At 45.0% G+C, this 18,931-nt stretch overlaps 1 protein-coding gene across 1 annotated transcript in view; it reads left to right on the forward strand.

Moving 5' to 3' along the window:
* Nucleotides 1-1,572: 1,572 nt before the first annotated feature.
* ZNF462 (zinc finger protein 462) overlaps nucleotides 1,573-18,931 on the forward strand; it is a 129,586-nt gene continuing 112,227 nt past the window's right edge. The window contains exon 1 of the mRNA XM_021691405.2: nucleotides 1,573-1,653. The gene's annotated coding sequence lies outside the window, so the exon portion shown is untranslated. The remainder of the gene's footprint in view (nucleotides 1,654-18,931) is intronic.

Below are 18,931 nucleotides of genomic sequence, written 5' to 3' on the forward strand. Positions count from 1 at the left end.
TAGGAGACATTCGACCTGGTGAGGGGTGAGGGGGGGAACCCATTCCTTTGCAAAAGAGATAGTTCAGAACCATTTGGGGGAAAATTACACTAAATAAAAATTCAAGGTGTGAAAGCCTCATCTTGGTTCTCTTGTCTTCAACACCATGACACCTTATCATTAGAAGCGCTGATTGTTACTTTCCGAGACTTTAGATGATCAGCCAGAAAGTGCAAACAACGCGGGGCTGGAGGGTGTAAAGTTATTTAAGTAGGCTTTTTTTTTTTTTTTCCCCTTTTGGTGCTCCGTCAAAACATTTCACAAGTTAGGAAAATAAAGTGGTTGTTCCGAAGCTCGGAATGATGGGTTCCTTCCCTCCCCCAACCCCCGTTTCCATATCAGAAAAGAAATAAAATTCACAATGAGCCTTTATTTCGGGGGAGAAGACTTCAAAATACGTGCCAGTAATGGACAATTTGAGCTTTTCACTGGAGATACTCACACCGCAAGCTGGAAAGGGATTAAAAAGCCCCACGTGGTTGATCTGGGTTTAGACTTGCAACCTCTAGTTCCCCATGTATGTTCTTTGCAAAGATTGGCCTCTAGATGGATGCGTGTGAGGGACTCTCTGGGGCCGGGGCTCGGCGCCTCGGGCTGGGCTGATGGTGCGAGAGCTATGAGCCGCGGGGCAGGGTCCTCACTGGGGGCTTCCTCTGCCGGCCGAGGCGGCCGGGCGCCTCCGGGACGCGAGCGCGCACGCCTCAGCCGGGCCGCCGCGCTCCTCGCACCGCCTTCTCCGCAGGTCTTTATTCATCTCATCTCCCTCTTCCCCTTCTCCTCCTCCTTTGCCTCCTTCTCCTCCTCTTCCTCCTCCTCCTCCTCCACCACCACCACCACCACCACCACCTCCTCCTCCGCCGCCGCCACCTCCTCCTCGTGCATCTCACTGGCCTGGCTCTGTGTTGCTCTGAGTGACAAAGACAATGTCCCAGCCTTAACTTTGCAACCACCTTGCCTCCTTCTGGGGTTCAGGCGGGGGGAGGGGGGACAGCAGCCGCAGCCTCAGCATCTCCTCCAGCTTCTCCTTCTGCTCTTCTTCAGCTCTTGGATAATTCTCCCCTTCCCCCCCCCAGCCCTTTTCTCATTTCTTTCTTTCTTTCTTTTTTCTTCCTGTCTCCTGCACGTTGTTGTTGTTATTAGAAAGGCTTCGCGCACCCCCTGGTGCTCCGGCGTTTTGTGTGGCAGGAGAAGATTGTCTTCCTTCTCTCTTTCTGTCTTGCTTTCTCTCTCCCTCTGGTTGCTCATTATTCAGAGAGAGACACAGAGGGAGGGAGAGAGAGAGCGCGCGAGGGAGAGGGAGGAGAGGAGAGAGAAGAGGAGAGAGAGGGGAGAGAGAGAGGGAGAGGGAGAGGGAGAGGGAGGGAGGGAGGGAGAGGGAGAGGGAGAGAGAGAGACGGATATCTCAGGTCATCTGCAGCTGCAGCGAGTCTGAGGAGCCGAGGAAGGCAGGGAAGATGGCGATCCTCCATTGCTGAGACCCGGCAGAAGCACATGAGACTCCCAAACAACTTCCACAACAATAACCCGAGCAGGAAGAGGAGAAAGAGAAAGAGGATAAGGAGGCGGTGGGGCTGGAGAACCCGAAACACCTCCCGGCGCCGGGACGCTTCTTCTGTAAGTTACTGCAATTAACAACCACCTCGAGGTGGTCCGAGTGCTCCGGGGAGGAGAGCGCGGGGCGGTGGAGGCACAAACGCGCTCATTCATTCGGCCAAGGAGGGTTGGTGGAGCCGGGAGGAGAGGAAGTCCCCTGCATGGACTGGCTGTTGGAAGAGGAGAAGAAGCGAGAGAGAAGAGGAGGAGGAGGAGGAGGAGGGGGAGGAGGGAGAGCAGGAGGGGGAGGAGGAAGAGGAGGAGGAGGAGAAGCGAGGGAGGAAGAGGAGGAGGAGAAGGTGGTGGTGGTGGCAGTGGAGGTGGCTGTGCTTTTCCTGCTGGCTGCTCCTTCTGCTGGGGGGAGCGGAGCGCTGTGGCTTAATTAATTTCGTGTAGTTCTATGGAGAGAAGAGAAAATGAAAGATGAGTGAGAAGAGAGCTGGAGGCTTAGGACGGATGCTCCGAGTGTGGGGACAGGAGTAGGGACAGAGAGGGGGGCGGAGGGCGGGAGGCAAGGGGACCTGAGCCGAGAGCCAGAGGGAGCGAGCGCTCCGAGCCGCCCCGACCTGAGCGGGTTGACCTCTTTCTTTCTCTGTCCCTCTCCTTCCTTTCCCCCTCTCTGTCTGCCTGTCCCCAGCCCGATGGCAAAGCCGTGCGGATTGGCACCCCCCTCTTCCTCAGGTATTTGGCTCTCTCTCTCTCTCTCTCCCCGAAGTTGGGATGCGGGGTCGGGATGTGTCGGGGGGTGGCTGCTGCCGCTGCTGGTGTTGCTGGTGCTGCTGGTGAGGAGAGAGGCGAGGAGCGGGGGGTGCGGGCCGGGTCGGGGGCGCAGGTTCAGGAGCAGCTGAGGAGCTGTCTCCAGGCTGGGGGTTCAGAAGCGTCTGGTGGAGGAGGACAACGGTTTCTGGAGAGGAGAAGCCATTACACACGCTTGGCTCTCTGAGGACGGGAGAAAAGAAGGCAGGGGCCTGGGGGTCGCCTCACTCCTGGTGCAGTTCCCAGGGGTCTGCCCTCCTTCCAGGCACGCGGGGAAGCCGCAGCCGCCCCCCATTGGAGCAGCCCCTCTCTTTCCCTTTCTTTATCTCCCTGTCCTCCATTTGCAAGCTGTCTGCTTTGGTTCCAGTCCAGACTCCAAAACACAAAGCTCCTTCTCACGTTCATTCTCCAGGCTTTTCACCATTCCTGAAGGAACCCTCATTTTCTTTTCATTGTAGCTTCTAACCTACAGAGAGGGAGGGAGGCTGCCTGGAGTTCCTTTTATATTCCTCCTCTACCCAAAGGGGAAAAAAAAAAAAGTTTTATTTTTCAGCACGCGTCTGGGATGGGAAAAGACCAACCAGTTGGGGCTTTCTCCCAGGGCTCCCGGGGGTTGTGTCTGAGTGTCTGTGTTGGTTGTTTGGTTTGCTTTGGTTTTGTTTCTGGAGGTGGCTTGCAGGTTTTTGGAGGAAGTGACTAGTTTGGTTGAGAGCTGGGAACTGAGTCAGGTAAGCCGTGTCATGTTGTAACTCCACCAGAAAATGGAGGAGAGCGGGTTTCCAGGAGACAAAGCTGAGATGAGAAGTGTTTATAAAATTATGGATGTCTCCATTTTGAAGCTCTGTTGGTGATGCTGGAGGAGGAGGCTTGCCTGCCTACTCCTTCTTTTCCAGGGTGAAATCTTGTGGTGGTTCCTCACCATCTATTCATTATGCAAGGAAATGAGGGACTTGTAAGGGCTGCTCAGATTTTTCTCCCACCAAAGGAGTGCTTTCACAAGTTATTGAGGCATTTGTTTCCATTTTAAAGTAAACTTTGGAAATTTTTTTTCTTCTTTTGAGTGGACCTGAAGGGTTTTGACCTCCTTCAGGAAAGGCAATGCAAAACCTTAAACGTTTTCCACCGAGGTCCTCACCCAACTTTTAAGCTGCTCCAGGTCTCCTGAAAGTCACCAGGAATTGTTATTTCCTCATTGTGAAGATGGTGGTGGCCCTAAAGCTGAGATTTTGGAGTTCTGGGGCTTGGTTATCATCATGATTTGATGCATGGCAAGACTTTATTGTCTGGTTTGGGCTGATTTCTGCAAAAAGGGAAAACAACAACAACAACAACAACAAATCCTGCAAGATCTCAGAGGAACTCTAAGACTGACTGACCCCAGTTTCTCCAGAGTCCACATTTCTCTTCAGGTTGTTCCATTTGTGTATAAGGCCTTCTTTTAGTTCCTTTGTTTTCCCTGTTCCCTTTCATTCTGCTCTTTTTCTCTGTGTTCTCAAGTACTGTAAGTCTTCAGAAATATCAGATGTCTTCTTAACAATGTCACTATGGAAACAAATTTTTAAAAGATTATGTCTGTGGAGAAAACCTTATGTCCAGGTATCTTCACCTTTTTAATTGGGAAGAATGTAGTAGTCCTACAGGAAGACATTTTGTAAGGATGATTTGAAGGAAGGACCCAATACTACCCCAGTCCACACACATTGATTGGAGTTCTTCACAGATTAGTTCTAGAGAATGTATGTAATTGATCCAGGTAAGGAACAAAATCCTGAAATGCTTGAGGAATTTATAAAAGCCACCCATGAAGATGTTGCTTTACCATTAGGTAAGGTAGCCATCTTGAGGGTGAGGGAAGATGTTGGAAGAATTTTAGGTGGACTATTGATAAGATAGGTGAGGAAGCCTCCACGATGGAATGAAAACTTGGAGGAGATTCAGAACCAATTAATACATTGTAAGGAGGCTGATTGGACCTTGTTTTCAACTAAGGAGAGACATAGAAAGGTACCAGCTTCAACAGAAATAGGGAACACATTGGTGAGCGACTTACACCAGCTTTTTTCTTGCTCTGCTTTCTCATTATGTGTCAGATTTGTGTGTGTGTGTGTAAAGTTCCTATGTCTACAGTATTATTGTGCGTATTGAAGTGGTTTTAGATTCCAGATGTAATTATATTCTGTTGAGTAGTTTGTAGCATTGTCATTCAGTAAATGCACAATGCTGTATATGACAACATCACATTTTTCAAACCAAACTGTTGTGTCATTAATTGAGGGTTATTGTTCTTCTGAGGAGTGTGAAAGGAAAGGAGAAATACATGGTTCTTTAGCTGGTAATTGTCCATGGTCAATGAAGTAAAACCCTGTTTTTGCAGACGAAGATGTATGGTTTTCAAGATTTTCAGTTGATGTGTGTGCTCATTTAAAAATACTTCTCTTCAGGTCTCTGCTTCTTTATTAAAAACCTGGGCTTCTCCAGGAGCACTTGAAAAATCTTACTTCTTTTATAATTCAGTTTTGAATGTTATCTTTTGATACCATTACTTTTGCTCTTAAGTGGAATGTTGTCAGTGTTAATACTTATAAAATTTGCTAATGCGTGTATGGATGCTACTTGTTCAAACTCAGAAGTTCAAATGCAATGGAATAAAAAGAGTTATTTGGGAAAGTAATTACCAGATAATTTTGCATCTAATTAACCATATTTGTGTATGTAAACAAATACATTATAGGTTGATCTTGAAGCAAACTTCCATATCTTTGTTGTTGTTGTTGATACCAGGACAACTGGTTAATTACTTATTTCAGCGGGGAAGGGGGGGGAAATCTGACAAACTGGTTGCTGGTCCAGCAGTTTGACTCACCACATTTTTTACTTTGTGACCAAATGTTTTGGTGTCTTTATAGACAGTCTTAGAGTTGAGCTTTCCTGGAGGGAAAAAATTAGGTATCTAAGAGGCATTTTGGAGTTTGAGAATATGTTCTACTGGTTACCTAAGAAACATATTCATCTCTGATGCCCTTCATCAACATGGGAAGCACCTAATATTAAAGATGTGGTTTCTTGCATTTTTCCAAACGTACACATTAGACATGGGACACGTATTTTGGGTGAAGTGCTATGAGAGAAATACAAAGAGTGTCAAATTGAACCTTTTCATTTGATATCAAGGCTCAGAGATTTTTTTGTTGTTGTTTTTGAGACATCAAGTTGATGAGGCTCGTTATGCAAATTTTTTTCCTTAGCTCTTATATATCACATTCTGGAGAAATACATGTGAGCTATGAGGCATATTGCCATAGAAAGGATTCTTGTTGGATCTTTGTATTCCATAATATTTCTCATATTAGATTTATGTCCATCTAATTTATTGACCATATTCCCTGAGGACTTTTTTCCATACTCCTTGGAGTTGGAAACAACTTTTAGATAGAAAGAAAAAAACATATGTACACACACACACACACACCCCACACACATACACACACACGTGTGTGTGTGTATGTGTGTGTGTGTTCTTCTTTCTTTCTAATGAGTCTTTTGGAAGATAGTAGGAGAAAAGAAATCCAACCCTACTAATGGACTTTAGAGTATTTGTGGTCAGTTTTCCTCAAAGAAAAGAATGGTAAAATTGCCTCAGGAAGAGTTCTGCTTTCTGTATGATGGAGTTTAATAGGGTCTAGTCTGTCTTGAATTCTTTCCTGGTGTTGTGAGTTCTTGGTTAAGGTAACCTTACTCGTCTTCTTTGTGCTATATGCCTTTATCAGAATTAGCACTCACCGCCTCATGGGACAGAGCATTGACAAAGCTGTATTGACTGTTTCAAGTTGCTGTTACACAATGCCACACTCACAAGTTAGAAAATATATAAATAATGAACTCAGATTGCAAAGGATCTGACATGAGTATATGATTGGATGATTGGTATGTGGAAATTAAGGAAATTCAAAAGAAGTGGAGGAAAATATTTCTAGGGTCTATCATTACAATCCCACAAACTGAAAAAAAAAAAAAAAAAGTCAGCCTGTGTGTGTGTGGAGGGGGGGGCAAGTATCTTTTGAGGTTCATATAGTTAGGAAGTTGGTGGCTTTGAGAGAAACATTAGCTTGTTGTTGGTGATCTATTAATTGATTATGAGAAAATAGAGAGGAGAGTAGATAATGCTAGAAGAAAATTCCTCTTGTGTGATATGCCAAGACATCTGGCAGATGTTATGCTGGGCCCTAAGGAATGGACAGTTTAATTTTAGCCCTAGCAAGGAAATGGGAAGTTCTGAGCTCTTTTAATAGCACAAGCCTTAGTTTGGGGAAGGTTGCTTAAAAAAATAAGAAAGGAAAAGAAAAGAGGCATTTATTGTAATATTGAAGAACTCCACGGAGCACCAAGATTAAGCTGAAGTTTTGGGGTGAGGGACAGAAATCTTACTTCTAAGTAGACATGAATATAAAAATCACTTAAAAGTTGACTAATAGGTACACCATAAATGGTGACTATGAAGAACTTCTAATTGAGAAGCTAGTTGTTTTGTGCCTTGGAGAGATCATCTACCTCAGATCTCCCCTTCCCCCGGCATTTTATTGAAGAGGAAACTGGCAAGGAGACAGGCAGTGACTTGCCCAAGGTCAGAAGGTTCAGTTGTAACAAAGCCAGGCCTAGCACTCAGGTCGGCTGACTCCCAACCCAGTGCCCTTTCCACCACCCCACTGCCTCTGGTTGTAGGGGTTTGAGAAACACCAGCTCTCCTCTCCAGAGTCCAAGCTTCTCTGAGAAACTCTGTAATCAAACCCTAGTGGAGCAGGAGTATTGGTTTTTGTTAGTTGAATTTACCATGTTGGGGCTGAGCATGGTTTCATTCATAGAAGTGATACACTCCGGAGGCCAGTTTTGTTCATGGGCCTTTCAGTCAAGTTGTAGCCAGTGGGTTTGAGACTATGCTTTTCTTTCAGTTGGACTACTCTCTTCTATAGTTCTGTCACCCAGGGCTTGGGAGTCCTTTTCAAATGCCCTTCTTTGGAGGTTTGTCTGGGTCTCTTGCAACTTACCAAAGTGCCCACTATTGGACTCAGAGGATCTATTTTGCAACATGGTACAGATTTAAATTGGCTTCTCTCAGAGATGCCATTTTGTAATACTGATGAATGGCCAAGGGAGTGAAATCCAGTCTAAAACAATTACTGGTGATTTTCCAGTATTCCAGACTCATCTGAAAATGTGCCCTCCATATTTCTTCTTGGAGCCCGATTCTCACTTGCAGACCAATAGCTAGCTATTTACCATTCCCCAATGAAGTCATGAAGTCATCCCTAAAGCGAGTTTTTAACAACACGGGGAACATTTAACCAGAGAGAGCTAGAGAGATAGGACAGTACTTTGGGAAGGGTGCAATGGGTTCCATTTCGGATTCCTCTTGGACAAGCGAAAGTCATTTTGTATAAAAAGAAGAGTGATGTTTGGAAGTTTCCACATTTTCTAAGCTTCTTCCAAACTAAAGCATAAATTCTTAATCCAGGAGGCAGTCTGGAGAAGGTAGTGCTGGATGTGGACTTCTGGCAGAAACACAGTTAACGCTATAAACAGTTGAACCTCAGTGTGGCACTCCTCCAAATGAGTTGACTGTCGAAAATAAAATGTTCCAGAAGAACTGGGAGAACAGGAAAGAAGTTAAAACAGCATGGTTTGCATGCCAGTACTAAAGGAAGAAAAAAAAAAGTTGGGGTTGGGGGGGTGGGGGCATTGGAGAGAAGATAATCCCAAATTGAACTGTCTCCTGGATTTAGAAGACCTGGGAATAGAAGTTTCCAAGGGAGGGAAAATGGATTTTTATGAATTTAGATTGTATTTGCAGTTTACTAGGAAGCTCTTTTGAATCTTTTGTCCCCTTGAACTTTGTCTCTGGAGAACTGCACACACTGATAAATAGAAAGTCAATCGGAAGTGCTTTGGACTTACATTTTCTGCTTAGAAATACTATTCTCAAATTTGACTACTTTCTAAGGGCTCCTGCCCTTATCGGTTGAAGCATACGTAAGCTTTTTAGCCTTTGGAAGTGTGGCTTCGACTCCAGGTTGGTTTTTTCAGGCCTTGGAAAGACAAGAGGTAAGGTAGGGAGAGTGAATGGGGTAGGAGAGGGTATGAGTATGGTCACCTGCAAATGCATTGTCTTTTAATCCTGGTTGAGCAGATTACGTGGAGTCTTCAAAGCGTTCTTGCCTGATTCCTAGCTGGAGACATTTTTTCATGAGTTATTCTTGGAGGAAAGGTTTCTTTTTGTGCCAGGTCATGGGTATTTTGATATTGATTTCCTTGCTTTCATGTGTTTGCTTGTTCAGTTGCCTGCATGTTGCTTCTGGATATTAATAAAATACTTCTGCTGTGCCTATCCACATCTTAGCCCCAACTTCATTCAGAGAACACAGTACTGCTCTTGGGGGTGAAGGGAAGGTTGGTAGGTACTTACTTGTTCAAAAAATAAATCCTTGAAGATGAAGACGGCTTAATTCAGGGAAGGATTTGCCAGGCTTTCAACTAGACTTTTAACAAAGACCACGCAAGGAAAGATGGGGAAAATTCAACCAGGGACCAGTAGATCCTGATTAAAATGTTTTAGGATCGCTTCGTAGGAAATTAAGCATTTGTCCAAGATGAGTAAGCAAAGACTTACCTTTGGATTCAGATTGGTTGGAGCACAAAAGGAGCTGGAGGCCCAGACGAGACAACTGTGTCAGAAGTAATTAAGCCCGGGATTTGTGGAGAGGCTTATCTGCCCCAGAGCCCAGCTGGGGAAGGCCAACCTCGCTCCCTAAGCCCTCATCTGGCCAGTTGAACCAGAACAGGAGCTAAGGCCTTCAAATTTTGGAGTTTCTCTCTTCCCTGTTCAGATTTAAGAAGGTAAAGTTGCCATTATTCAGTTTTGCTCATGTCAGCTGAGTACTCGCTTCTCTCTTGAGCTGGGAAATGCCAGAGGCTTGCGGGGGGGGGGGGGCACTGATTTCCTCTGAGGGAACATTCTCCCTTTTGACACTACAAATGTGCCTATAACATTGTACTTATTACTCAGAAAATAATTGTGCGGAGGCACAATATGGGATACTTGAAAGATGTTTGCTGCACAAAGGTTCCAATACTCACCTGCAGATTAAGAAATGGGTTTCTAAACCATCTCATTTCTATTGCTAATGAAAAGCTTTGGAAGGCACCTGTGAATTAGAGCTCCAGCTGCTATCATGGTAGGGGAAGTTAGGCCTTGAAAGGATACACGGATTAGCCCGTCAGAAAAGCAAACAGTAGCATCAGCACAAGTAGGAAATAGACAGGGTTGTTAAGCTAACAGAAAAGTAGGCTAAAGCATTGCCATAATTATGTGGTGGAAATTTGCTGGGAAGGAGAGACGGCTTTGGATGGGAGAAGGGAAAGCAGAAGAGAGGCAGGAGAATGATTGGCAAGTCCCAAGTAAAAGAGGTCTATCCACTGGGAAGAGCCTACAGGAAGAAGAAAGGCGTTCCTTTAAAGAAAACAATAAAGCAAGTGGGAAAAGCCCTGGTAATTTGGAACCTATTGCATGTGAGAAATGAAGACCAGTGCTCAGACCTACAGTCTTTGGTCAGTTCTTACTGTAAGAAAAAAAAAAAAGAATTGAACTTGGAAGACCGTTTATGTGACTTCAGGGCTACAAATCGGCCTTTCTGATAGAGGACAGATGGACACTTAAAGGAACTGGTTAAGGGGCGCCTGGGTGGCTCAGTCGTTAAGCGTCTGCCTTCGGCTCAGGTCATGATCCCAGGGTCCTGGGATGGAGCATCGAGAGCATCGGGCTGCCTGCTCAGCGGGAAGCCTGCTCCTCCCTCTCCCACTCCCCGTGCTTGTGTTCCCTCTCTCGCTGTGTCTCTCTCTGTCAAATAAATAAAATCTTAAAAAAAAAAAAAAAAAAGGAACTGGTTAAGTAGGCCTAGGTGGAGCGTTTCCTGGAAAATGAACGAAGTAGAGAATAGAGCACAGCAGAAAATCCAGAAAATCGCTGCATTATTAATGGGCAGGCAGTGCAATAGTCCTTTCTACACTTACCCATAGAGCTTCTCTACCTACGCTGTGGGGGTTAGAAGGAATGAAGGAAGAACAAAGACACGCTTCTTTCCGAGGGGAAAATAGTGGACTGTGACAGCTACCTGGAGTCCGGTTTGGGATTAAGCCATTTGCTAGAGCCAGGAGTCGCAGGCCGGTCTGTCCATCCGATCCTGGCATTTAAAAATCCAAAATAAGGCCTTTGTGGCCCAGAGTGGTTAGCCGTTCTAATCCCTAATTACGTCATCCCTCTGTGTTGTGACCAATTAGTCAGCAATTGAGTATCAGTCACTCAACCCAGATGGGGCCTGGTCTAGGGGTCCTTCCTGTGGGGTAAAATTTGAACACTGGGCTAAAGCCCAAAGATGGCCAGAGATAGATGCCAGCTAGAGATTACGTAAGGATTTCACTAACAAGTACTTATCACCCAGAAACTTTTCCTCTTCAGTGGTTTCTGTTTTATATGGTCTTCTCTGAAGACTGGTGATTGGTACTGAGTGTTGCTAGCTGGGGAGGGATGCTGCATGGAAGAGACCATTTTGATCTGAATGTCAGAGTTCAGCTGTCAGAACTTCTCCCCCTTCTGCTGTCAACTGAATATCATCCCTTCGGATACCAGGTAAGAATACCATCTATAAGGAGAATAAATATGATGGCTTCATCAAAAAAATGCTGCCAGCTCATCTAGAGTAGGAACATCACACAGACCTTCCACAAAATGCTCTTTCTCCTCCTGGAGAGACTCATAGTTACTACCAATACTAGGTAGCATTTGTTTAACATTTCATCTGAACCAGGGACTGTTCATATGGTAGAGAAAACTGAGGTTTGGGGAGGTAAAGTCATACACCCAAGGTCGTAGAGCTGGAAAATGGGGAGCCGGGATTCACACCCAGGGGTACTACCTTCTGGCCCTCAGCTGGTGGAAACTGGCCTTGGGTAGTACTTAGTATGCTAATAGCTTATAATCCTGATGGTTTATCTCTTCCAATTGCTTACGCCAATAGTATATCCTGGCGTTCTAGAAGGGAAATTTGAGCATAATGGAAAATTAATTGTAATATATTAGTTGATAGGAGAGATATAACTTACTGTAATAGCTTGACAAAGTGTGTTTAACTAAAGAGTACCCTGTTTCTGTTCTTCTGAGTTATAGAGGAGGATGGTGAAAAACAGCAAGGGACCATGTGTGAGGAAATTTAGAGAATCAGTATTTTTAAACTGTACTGTGCGAAGCTCAGAATTGTAGTTATACATGTGGATATTTAAAAAGGAACACCTACCTGTTACAGCAGAAAGATACGCTGTGTGACTTTTTCCTTTTTTTTTTTTTAAGTAAAGAAGGTGTCTTACTTTTTTCCTTCTTAGGGCTCGTGTTAAAAGTCTCAGTGTCCCGTATTGGCTCTGGTTTACTGTAAGCACGAGACCTGTTTCCAAAAGCTACACGGACGTATTTGAAAAGTAGTTGCACTAATGGTCACTTTTGGAAAATAGCACAGATACTCTTCAAAGCATGGGTGCTAGTATCCCCTACGCCTCAAATATTTAGATATTTAGATATTTAGATCATAGAGACATGATGAATGTTTGGGTTTTATTTGCCTCTCCCTGAAACATCACAGTACAGTAAGGAAGGTGCTGTTCATGATGACCACAAATGCCCTTAATAGAGTAACAAGCTGTACTAAGGGAGATGGAACAGGTCCAAATATCCCGAAGATCCCCAGGACAGTAGCTTTACTGTAAGACAGGCAGTTGGGATATTAATTGCTGAGTAGACTCTTTAACCTCAAAACAACTAGTCGTGGTTTTTAAAATCTTAACTTTGCTGTGGATCTGTTCAGGTGATCTCCTGTTCCCAAACCAGACTCATACCCAAAATCTTTATAGGAGGATAAGCATGTGTCCTGTTTGTAAAGTGTGCTGAGGAGGCCACACAGCCACCCTTTTTTTTTTTTTTAACCTGCCCTGCGTATCATCTACCAAACTTATCACCACCTTTGTTTTCTTAGATAAAGGCCCTTCATGGGGGGAACGACCTCAGAAGTAAATAACTACATAGTGGAAGAGAATAATGCTGAGCTATACCAAAGCATGTGGTTCTCCAGGTGGAATTTCTGATTTAAGAGCCTTAAGTAGCATCTGTTGGGACCCTAATCAGTAGCACCCAGCCTTCTAAGATACTCCCTCAAACCAGCTTGTCTCAGAGACCAGTTCTTAACGTGGTTCCCCAATTTTCCTCTTACTTCCACGAGGAGAAATCTACCCAGGTTACCCTCAGGAGCTTTGCAGAAAGCACAGGTGAATTGAGCCAACATATCTTTGCAGGCGCAGTGACATCCAATTGGGACGAGGACTTTGATTTTGAGAATACACTCCACCTGAGAGGCGGGGTGGCAGAGGGACCCTTGGAGCATGTCCACGGAGGTAACTGTAGAAAGTCTTATGTATTTAGGCCTAGTGGAGGACTCTCCCATTATACTGAACACAAAAGAAAAGAGCCTCTTCAAAGGCATATCCCACTGTAATATGAAAAAGCACATTGTAGAGATCACATAAAATGGCATGCATTCAGGAAAGCGGAATTGTTATCCTTCCTTCCACTTGCATGGAAGTTCTCATCATGCATTCCATCTTCTTCTGTGGTTTTGCCTCTGATTAGTAATTTGCCGGGGGGGAGGGGTGCTGAGAAGTGACGTGATTTTGAAGAACAGATGTCAGCTGTCCCTGACATTCCTCCCGACTCCTTGGTTGACTCAAGTGTTTTGAGTACTTCACCCATTCTTTCTCTGACCAGTGGCTGTAGCTTGTTAATAATGAAGGAACATCACCCATAGGTCCTGAAATTAGCAAGTGTTAAATGTTATGTGATTATGAGGGGAAAAACAAGGTAATCTAGTCAGTGGGCTTAATTAGGTTGTGATTGCCCAATTGCTGCTTCATGATAATTATATTCATAACCCCGTTTCTAGACGTCAACTACAATTATCAAAATTGACCCCAGCACAGGTAAGCATTAGCGATCTTATTTGAAGCAGCTACTGAACGGTGAATTTCCAGTGTTCCCAGGTGTTCCTTTTGCCCCTACTTGCCACATTCCCATCATCTTTCAGCATTTTTAGCAGAAAGATAGGTGGTAACATTATTTTGTCTGTGACCGTGTACCTATTGTATAGCTAGTGTTGATGTCTACAGAACAATACTGAAGTTTTTAAGGGTCAGATATGAGTAAAAGAAAAAAAGAGTGAAACATTAATAAATCAGCAAATAGGAATCTTGAAACATAAAGATCCGAAATGGGCTAGATTTTTTTTTTCTTTTCAGCACGAGAAACCTGTTCAGTAGATTTAATGTGATTCATTTGAACAGAGCCTTTACTTTATAAGGCATAGTCCTAAAGTGTAAAAGACTCCATCTGTGTTTGAGGTACTGTCTTATCAACGTGGTCATTAAGGTCTGAGGAACAGAGGGAGAACTTTTAACTTTGTATTAACCACACCCTCCTATCCCCCAAATTCATGACATTTGCCACTAGAGTATTCTAGTAGAAAAAGAACATGTCATTGCTGGGGACATTGTTTACTGTTTATCGCCCCCGTGAAGGCAATGATTTCTAGGAAATGCAAACAACAACCTGTATCAGAAGTGGGTATGTCAGTGTGACACCATGAATCATTGGGGCCAGATTGTCACTTGGCAGCTTTCCCTTTCTGATATTCAGTTATATGAAAAAATAAGGCACTTAAAATTTGCACACCGTGGCTAAACTTCAATGCAGTTGAACTGTCTGAACAAAAGGAACTTGGTTACTATATATATAGGGGTGTGTGTGTGTGTGTGTTTATATATACATGTATATATATATATATAAATATGTAAACATTTATGTGTATATTCTCTCTGGGAGAAGGTGCTTATTTTTTGCTGAAACATCAGGAGTGCAGATTTTGCAGAATTTCTGGGTGAACGTGCAGTTCTTTGTGCAGGGGTCTTCATTAAGAAAATGTTGTGTAGTGTGTAGAGCAAACTCCCTGGGACTGCATGAGCACAGGATGAAATTTGTCTGTCCCTTCCTAGCTGTGTGACCTTGAATAAGTCACTTAACCTCTCTGTTCCCATGATTTCCTCCCCAATAAAAGGAAGATAATAATATGAGTCTGTAGAACTGACATAAGGACTACAAAATACTATGTGGATAAGGGTCCTGGTTCATAATGGGCACTTGAAAAATGATAGTTTCTTCCTTCCTCACTGATAGAGAAACTGGGGCTGAGATCTCCCAGGGCTTTGCCAGATACGAATTGTTTTGTCCTTGGTCTTAAACTCCGTTTTTTGAGTCCCGCCTGATTCACTTTGTGCCATGCCTGCCTTAACTGATGAATGGTCCTCAATGCTGTTGCTCAGTCACAGGGAGGTTTCCCAGATTGTGAACCTCTGCTCTGTGGTCCCTGTGGTGCTCTGCATCCGTGTGGGGGTGTTCAGTAGGGATCCGTAAACTACCTGAGGATGACGCCGTGGCCTCGGAATAGTGTGTTTTCATGGTGACAAAGGCTATCCCAACCTTGCAGAGATATATGCCCTAGAATGTTATAGGGGAACAATTTTTAATCAACGTGAACTTCCTTGAGCATTTTGGAAGCAAGATGTTACTACTGTTCCTATCGTTTGGCATCATTCTGGCAAAAATGATTTTGTCTTTTTGAGAACACAGAGTTTATTGTGATGAAAATGGTGCTATGGACACCTCTCTTGTAGCTTCACTCATATGGAGAGCTCTGAGCCAGTTTGACGACCGGCCGGTGGCCTTGCCTAGAATTGCTTTGGTCTTCTCTGTGCAAATGTTTATTTTGATAGTCCATGTGTACTTGGTCTTATTAATGTACTGTAATATCAGATGCTTTGAGATCTCAGGGGGAAGGAAGCTAATTTTAGAGTGCTGTAAGGGTAGATGATATGTCAAAGTGTAGAGTGGTAGGGCCTAACAAGACTTACCTAACCTTGTTTGCTCCAAGTCAGAAGAACATTTATTGGTGGCCTCCGTGGTGACGGCATGGTGGTTGGTGGTGGCCGGGGCAGAAATGAAGAATGTTTGAGTGGTTCTTTGGTAAAACAGTACAAGGACTTTTCCCCCTTTAAAAGCAAATTACCTATGACGATTTATTATTTATCTTCTTTTAAAATTTTTACATTTCAAGAACTTCCAGAGAGGCAAGGGTGTCAATGGACTATTTTTTTTAATTATAAAAATTTATAGTTGCCGCTTTAAAATTGTGTCCAGAGATATTTGAGGAGAGAAGACGAGACCATGCATTTATTTACTGGTGTTCAGATCTCTAGAATGATCTCCAGTGAGAGATTTTGGGTCTCCAAGGGTGGAACCCAAGACTAAAGGGGTGGCGGTGTAGCTGGTTCTAATCATGTGGAATGCCCTCAGTAAAATAAGACATACAGGGAGAAACAGTAGGAACTGAAACTAGGACTTCTTAGGATGCCTGAAGAGCTGGGAGTGGAAAGTTTCTCCCATTTCCTTGAGATTTTGGTCAGGGGTGTATTTGGGAGTGCCGTGTTCACACGGGTTGGGTTCTTCACAAGTTGTAAGATCCTTACTCAGCGGTGGCTACAAAGTAGTAGAATAGCGATTGTTTTAACTTGGGTCAAGTTAACTTGACTCCTAACTCGCCCCGAGCCTCCAGCTTATCTTTAAAATGGAATTCCGTCTGTGGCGAAGGCTAAGGGCCATAATGTATGTAAAGCACCCAGCACCCTGCCAGGTACCCAATAAATGGCCACCTCTGCAGTTCATTTGCAATGATCAATTAGTAGCCATCCAGTGCATCTCGTGAAGATGGTTTGCTCCTTGCCGTTCATCTGCCGCCTGGCTTTGCACGCCTAGTTAGCAGTTGTGGGATGATGTAGAGTTGGAAAGAATGTAGTGTCTTCACTGTCCTACAGTGTGTTTTATGGATGCTCTTGTATTTCAGAAATGGGTGCCCATCCGTCTCTCCGTTCATCAAACATTTATTGAGCACCTTTTGAGTACCCTTGGCACGCCTGCAGCATGCTTGGGTGGTCGAACCCAGGGCGGGTGTGGGATCTCCCAGCTCTCTCAGTCAAGTTGGGTTCTTTGTTTTGGTAATTGAAATGATTATGATGGAGATGGTGTCCTTCGCCACATTTAAATAGGTTGGAGCCAGGGGCTGGTGAACTGTGGCTTTAGCCAGTGGGAAATGGATTGCTGTTGAGATGCCTGCATTTCTGAGTCTTTGTGTGTGTGTGTTTACAATATCATTTGCTAACCGTGTAGTCAGTGCTGCTGGGGTACGTAATCTGGCAGATCATTTAAATATTTACTCCAAAATATCTTGTTCTCTGTTGGTGTGAAGTAGAGTTTCCAGATATTTTTAGGTCATTTTCATCTTAGCAACCCCGTTGGAGAGGAACCAGACACGCTGCTGTAAACTGTCCCCACATTTTGATAGAATTTAATAAAGTAAAGTTTAATGGTTTGGTCCCAAGAGGCCAGCGGACCATCTGGTTAGCAGAAGGTTAGGTCGAGTCCTGCACGGCTGCCGGGAGGGCCCACAGAGCAGCGTGGACGCACTGGTACCGTGTGTAGTTGCTGAATGCGTGAAGCATTGCAATGGTGCTTTCAGGTCTGCCGAGCCAGCCGCTCTGTTAGCACCGCTGTGACGCAGGAGATAATTCAGCTGGGCAAGCGGCAGCATGGGGGTGGGTCTCCAGTACAGGATGTGTAATGTCAACATGAAGGATGGGAGCTGGCGGAAGTAAGGGAAGCACTCATTTCATGCCAGTGCAGGAAGCCTAGAGAGGTGCTTCCCACCCCCTTGCATCTTGTCCTCTTCTGGAGCTTTCACATTATGTGTTAAATGATTACCTTGTGCGGGCCCATGGCAAAACTTCAGCTGATTTTCTGCCTCTTTTGGAACCTGCCAGCATAAACAGAGTGAACCACATTCCACACACATGGAGGGCAGGCGAAGGCAAGAGTTAGCTGCACAGCCTGGGAGGAGGAGAGAGGGCCTCGTTAGGCAGGAGCATCTTTGTGCTTGAGATGGAATCCCATTGTCCGGCTCTTTGTGCTCAGATTTGAGACCGGCCCGGCCGTTCAAAGGCTGCAATCATCCCAGAACACTGGGCTGCAGCTGGAGCCCGTAGAAGCCCGCAGAATGGTCCCAGAGATTCTGCAGGAGCTTAGCAATTACATAATTGCCATGTAATTGGAGAGAGAGCCATCAGGACTGTCTAGTTCCCCTGGAAAGAAAGCTTCTACAATTTGAGGGATAGATTGTTTTCCCTTGTTCAACCTGAAAGCTGATGAGCAAGGACATCAAGCCACCAGGCTGGAACCGGCTCCTCTCACTGGTTATGGGACAGGAGGATGTTCACAAGTACACTTGGCTGGACATTCAGTGGACTTCACAGCTGCACTCAAGGGGGGGGGGGAGAGAGAGCATGCGCGCACGCGCAACTCACCAGGTCTCAAAAAAGTGGATTCTTGTATTAGTTGAACACGGTATCTGACTTGTTTCTAATCTGTGAGGCGACATTCCGTATGCATTCAAGGCATGGAGTATTCCAGAGCTTTCCTAGGAATGGGACCAGCGGAGCTGCACTTCATCATGACCAAGAGCCCTCTCAAGTTCTGCTGCCTGCTCTGGAGGATTTTCACAGCCTCTCTTGAACGAGCACTTGCCCAGACGCTGCTCGGCGGACGCCCTGCAGGGCCTGACTGTCATCCGATGTTCCTAAATGCTGGAATCCCCTCAACATCAACCGTGGTAGTGCCTCGGCCACCCCAGGGGCTGGAGCAGACTGGACACTTTGTCTGTGAAGCCCTCACAGCGCAGGAATGAATTCCTTCTTTCAGTGACCTGACCACTTGTTTTCCATCGTTGAGGAAATTTTGAGGTGGAGTTGGTTAAACGCAGGCATGAGGGCTGCACTCAACCTGCGAGAAGTCCAGGCTCCATTTCTTCAGATACGAAACAGTCACCGAAAATTAGCTGCATCTCCTGACCCAAGTGTGGACTTGATGTTTGTTTATGTTAAGTAGCTCTGCCCTTCAGCGGTCCTGCCTTTCTGGGGTCGGTTCTGTGGGGCAGCTGGAGTAGAGAGTGGTTTTATCAATGGGCTTTCAGTTGGGCCTTTGATCACTATGATCTTCATCTGTATCTCTCAATTGAACTGTGTTTGTAGTCAGAACTTCGCAGAGGGCAAATAAAACATTTTGGCTCCTTCGTGAGTTAAAAAAGGAACAGCCGGCAGGCACTGTAAGGAGCTGGACCTCCAAGGTGGATTGGGTCCACAGACTCCTAGACCTTTTACCTTTAGACCTGCTTTATTCTTCACCTCCTGGGTTTAACTCTGAGGTTGGTGGATGCAAACAGTTTCTTTTGAGAGTTTTGATTCCTGTGAAACAGTGTTGGTGGGTTTTCAAGGAGCTGGGCTGTCTCAGCACTGGGCT

Source organism: Neomonachus schauinslandi, chromosome 13, assembly GCF_002201575.2.
Source record: "Neomonachus schauinslandi chromosome 13, ASM220157v2, whole genome shotgun sequence".
Taxonomy (NCBI): domain Eukaryota; kingdom Metazoa; phylum Chordata; class Mammalia; order Carnivora; family Phocidae; genus Neomonachus; species Neomonachus schauinslandi.